The following is a 5,567-nucleotide window of genomic DNA, read 5'->3' on the forward strand; positions in this document are numbered from 1 at the left end:
TGAAATAAAAAGATGCTTACTCCTTGGAAGGAAAATTATGACCAACTTAGACAGTATATTAGAAAGCAGAGATATTACTTTGCCAACAAAGGTCCGTCTAGTCAAGGCTATGGTTTTCCATTAGTCATGTATGGATGTGAGTGTTGGACTGTAAAGAAAGCTGAGTGATGAAGAATTGATGGTTTTGAACTGTGGTATTGGAGATGACTCTTGAGAGTCCATTGGACTGCAAGGAGATCCAATCAGTCCATCCTAAAGGAAATCAGTCTTGAGTGTTCGTTGGAAGGACTGATGTTGAAGCTGAAACTCCAATACTTTGGTCACCTGATGTGAAGAGCTGAGTCATTTGAAAAGACTCTGATGCAGGGAAAGATTGAGGGCGAGAGGAGAAGGGGATACCAGAAGATGAGATGGTTGGATGGCATCACTGACTCAATGGACATGCGTTTGAGTAAATTCCAGAGGTTGGTGATGGAGAGGGAGGCCTGGCATGCTGCAGTCCATGGCGTTGCAAAGAGTCGGACAGGACTGAGCGACTCAACTGAACTGAACTGATGTGCTTCTGGAACAACATATGGTGGGAGACTTTTAATGTTTTTTCCAAAGCTATTTTCTTTGGAATACTGTTCTGTGAGGTTTAGTAGAAGAAGGCTCTCATGGTCAGAATGTTTGGAAAACCTTGAATACCTTATCCCTGTGTTATAAAGTCACAATGCATATTTTTCACATCAATCCTAAAATTACTAGAGTAAGCAAAAACTGAAAAAAAAAAACCCAAACCCCAAATCCTGTTACTTTGATTCATAAAAATTTTTCACTGAACACTTGTGAATGGTGTTGTGGCACTGCCTGATACTGAACATATTCTTTGGAAGGTTGGTCTAAGGAATTAAAATTCTGTAAATTATGAGAGAAATACTTCCGAGTGAGAAGGGATGCATGTGGTAGCAGCCTTCAGTTTTTGTATTTCCATTCAGGCAATTGTTTTCATTTGATCCCTTCCACCCCTTTGATCCTTTTTCTTTTCAGTAGACTCTGTGGTAAGGATGAAGAGAAAAATGTCATGTACTACCCTAGAAGAGCTATTTATTCTACTGTAGATAACTACAGCAGAGGCTGGTAAAGGTGTGTTGATAATAAGACATATTATTAGGTTCTCTTGGTAGCAAATAAAAACTTAATCAAGTTAGATGTATAAAACCCAAGGACAGAAATACAGCCAGGCTCAAGAAAGGTCTCAGAAGCAGCTATATCATTTCCAGTAATGTAATCACCTAACTGCTTTTCAACAAAGGGCATCTTCTTAAGCATACATTCAGAATCTAGTCTAGAGATTTAAAATGAACTCTGCTGCTGGCTGGAATAAAAATGTATATACAGATATATACACACAGAGACATGCATACATATATATGTATGATACAAAGAAAAGAAGACATACATAAGTGGAAGTTTAGTTATTGCAACATGCATGCTAGGCACTGCTGACCATGGGAAGTCACCCCCATGTTAATGGGCAAGCCAACTTTAACACTCATTTTTCCATAATCACTGTTGCCAAGAGTGAACTTGTCAAAGAGATTCTCTACCATTCAGACGCCCAAGTCATCCTCTCAACCCTCGATCTTGCTATTCGTGTGTGTGTGGATAGTGCTCAGTCATGTCTGACTCTTTGCAACTCCATGGACCCATTAGACTCCTCTGTCCGTGGAACTTTCCAGGCAAGAATACTGGAGTGGGTTGCCATTTCCTTTTCCAGGGCTTGCTAGTCATTCTTAAGCAATAATATTTGTTTACTTTAATGAATATAAACAGTTCAGATGAAACTGAAGACTCCCTTTATTTTAACCCCTGCCCAATCCCATTCCCTTTGGTTCTTCACCAGAGGCAACTGCAATCATGATTTTCAGGCTATGCTTCTATACTTTTACTATGCATATGCACCCACATTCACCAGGGCCCTACCTCACCCCCACCCCATCCCACCCCACCCCAGTCTACCCCATATACCCACATTATTTATAAGGGGAAGACTGATTTTATGTTTTCCAAGGGCCTATGTAAGGCCTTCCCTCTGTGGAGGTCCTAAGCTGCACATAGATGGGGCATTTGCACACACGAATCAGAGACCTTTTTTATGCATCAATAACTTTATTTGAAGAACCAATGACTTTATTTGAAGACCTGGTAAAACTGGAAGAAAAAAAGGTCCAGTTCAAGCTCAGTCCTCCTTGTCACCGTCACCTAGGGTGAGCTTGTCAAAGAGGTATTCTGCCATGCTGACTTCTGGCGCCCCCACCTTATGCAGGTTGCTGACATGGTCCCCCAGCTCCTTAATGAACTCGATCTGCTGGTCCAGGTGGCGGGTCTTCAGGAAGTGGCACAGGTAAGGGTCATTCTTGTCAGTGGCCAGCTGGTGCAGGTAGAGCAGGCTCTGGTTGACGCTCTTCTCTAGGTGCAGGGCACACTACATGGCCTGAAAGCCACTCTCCCAGTTAGTGTGGTCAGGCTTTCTGAGATCTCGGAGACAGAAGCGGCCCCCATGACGGTTCTGCAGGTGCATCAGGCTCTCGATCTGCTCCTTATGCTTGTGAGAGCAGTGCAGGAAGAAGTGGGAGAAGCGCTTCAAGGCCACGTCGTCCCTGTCGAAGTAGAAGGCCATGGACAGGTACACATAGGAGGCATAGATCTGCAGGTTGACTTGACCGTTGATGCCGGCTTACAGTCTGGGTGGTAGTTCTGGCGCTCCTGCAAGGGAGCGGGCATCATCGCTGGTGGCTTGTGTGCGGTGGGCGCAAAGGCCACAGTGAAAGCGGAGGGGAAGCTGCAGCCACGGGTCTGGCAGCGGCAGGTACAGAGGCAGCCGCCACCTCAGAGCATTCCCAGAGGGCGTGGAGACGGGATCTTCGAGGAGTTCCCAGGGTGGGCTCTGGGGTTAGGCAGTGGGCTCTGCCATGGGACTGGAAGGCGAGTCCGTTTTTGAGGGGTCGGAAGCCGGAGAGAATCTGTTGGGGTCAGAGAAGGGCGCGAGCGCAGTGTTCCAGGTTCCATCCAGGCCTGGGTGAGGCAGGGAGACTACGCTGAGCATCTGGCTTGTATAATTTTAAAATGTTATTCACGAATATAAGTGCAACCAGTTGGAGTTAATCAGGTGCGTGATTTCTGTGCACACTTATTTGAATAGGGCTCTAATGTGACTGTTTCATTAAACAGTGCTCTTTGGTATCATGGTTATATTTACTATTACAGAGCTGTTTTTGAAGGCAGCTCTCCTCAGTGACTTCAACACCCATACTAATGACACTTCTGATAGGTTCTTCATGGGGTTCCTGGACCTCATTAACCCCAGTGATCTCCACTTTTCTGTTTCTGGGCAAGTTCACACTTGTCTGACAGCAGAGCGCCACCTCCAGAGTCTCAGTGAATCTTTGCACCTCTGCAGCTTTCACTCTTTTTGAACTTCATGTTTGCTCCCTTTGTTCTCTCTCATCTCCTAATCTTTCAGCACAGTCCTAGGAACCCAGCCCTTTCACCTGACTTACCAATTTCCTTCCTCTTGGGTAAGTGCAAACTTCTCTTTTCTCTGTCAGAAAGTAAAAGACTTAGATGCATTCTTAGAGAAAGCACATGTGGATATATTCATCCCCTCCAGCCTCGTTTGTCCTTTCACTGCCATTCAGCAAGCATTTTTTTAACCCCTCAATTATGCTGTATGGAATGAGCCACAGTGGCAGGAAATACCATTGATCTCAAATTGTCTTTCATTCATTCCTTCAACAAATATTTATTGATTACCTAATGTGGTCCCTGGCACTAATCTGGGATTTGGGCATATATTAGTAACAGAGTCTGTTCCTATGGGATTTGTATTCCAGTGAAGCAGACCAAAACAAAACAAACTACTGTTTTTCTTTCTTTATTGTCTCAAGTAAATACATATAAGATATTATGCATGTATATTAAATTAAAAGGTCAATATATTTTCTTAGAAGTTATGGATATTATAGTAGGAGACAGACCCATTTAGGTATTTGTAATTAATTTATCTGTGCATCACATTAATTCAACAGCCATTTATATATTCCAATTATGTGTCAGACACTGTTTGACTCTGGAGATACAAAGAAGAATCAAACATGATCTCTGTTCTCAAGGTACAAGATCAAGTGATGGACTGTTTTAAGTGCTCTCAGATGGCTTTAGTTTGGATAATAAGGCTATTTTCACTTAAGGTTTTATTACGATGGCTTTGATTAACTTACCTATTGAGAGGATCTCTATTTCTCTTAGAAAGCTCATGCTATCCTATAATCGTTTATGAAGGAAGCAAAGGATCAAATATCCAATGTCACACTGCAAACCTATTTAAGCAGTTATAGAGGCATTTAATTGTTGAGTCTGTAAAGAAATAGAATAATAACAATGTCTTTTTGATAAGTTGATTTTAATGTTAGAATCATACATTAAACATGGAAGAGAACTACATGATCAATTTCTCAGTGAAATTGTACTCTATGTTTGTTTATCATGAGCTCCTTATTGCAAAATTCAGTCTTAAAATGAAGAAAGTAAAGAAAACAACTAGGCCATTCAGGTATTACTTAAGTCAAATCTCTTATGATTATGCAGTGGAAGTGACAAGTAGATTCAAGGGATTAGATCTGATAGAGTGCTTGAAGAACTATGGATGGAGGTTTATAACATTGTACAGAAGGTGGTCACCAAAACCATCCTCAGAAAAAGAAATGCAAGAAGGCAAAATGGTGGTCTGAAGAGGCCTTAAAATAGCTGAGAAAAGAAGAGAAGTGAAAGGCAAAGGAGAAAAGGAAAGATATATACCCTTCTGAATGCAGAGTTCCAAAGAATAACAAGGAGAGATAAGAAAGTGAACAATGCAAAGAAATAGAGGAAAACAATAGAATGGGAAAGACTAGAGATCTCTTCAAGAAAATTAGAGATACCAGATAATTTCATGTGTACATGGCTTAAACTACTTTATAAAATAGAGCTGCCTCTGTTAGATTATAATATTCAGGAAATAGTCAATCTGAACTGGAGCTGTGGATCAGATGATAAAATATGCATACACTATGTGCACTGAGTGATAGGAACACCACTTGTATTTTTTCTGGAAATTTCTATATAAGAAAATAAAAGATATTTTCTAGAAATGTGAAAAAAATATTAGCCTGATATTGTTTATTCTTAACCTTTTTGGTAATTTGAAAAAGTGATTTGTTTTCCCTTAATCTTAAGCCTTTTATTTTAAAAAGATTATCTTGGACTATATCCTCTTGCAGATACTGTGGTCAAATGATTATATGCCCAAGGATTGCAACTCTTGGCTATGAATCAAAATCATCTGAAGAAATTCTCAATTTCTCAGCAGGTCCAGGGTTAAACCCTGGCATATGTACAATTGACCCTTGAATAACTTTAGAGTTATGAGTGTGAACCCCAACACAGCCTAAAATTCAGGTATGATTTTACAGTCAGCCTTTTGTACCTATGGTTCCACATCTTCATATTCAGTCAACCCCAGATTGAGTAGTACTGTATGATAAGTG

At 41.0% G+C, this 5,567-nt stretch overlaps 1 pseudogene; it reads right to left on the reverse strand.

Moving 5' to 3' along the window:
- Positions 1–2,221: 2,221 nt before the first annotated feature.
- LOC101120633 (ferritin heavy chain-like) lies at positions 2,222–2,865 on the reverse strand (annotated as a pseudogene).
- Positions 2,866–5,567: the final 2,702 nt, after the last annotated feature.

The sequence above is a fragment of the Ovis aries genome, chromosome X (assembly GCF_016772045.2).
Source record: "Ovis aries strain OAR_USU_Benz2616 breed Rambouillet chromosome X, ARS-UI_Ramb_v3.0, whole genome shotgun sequence".
Classification (NCBI taxonomy): Eukaryota; Metazoa; Chordata; class Mammalia; order Artiodactyla; family Bovidae; genus Ovis; species Ovis aries.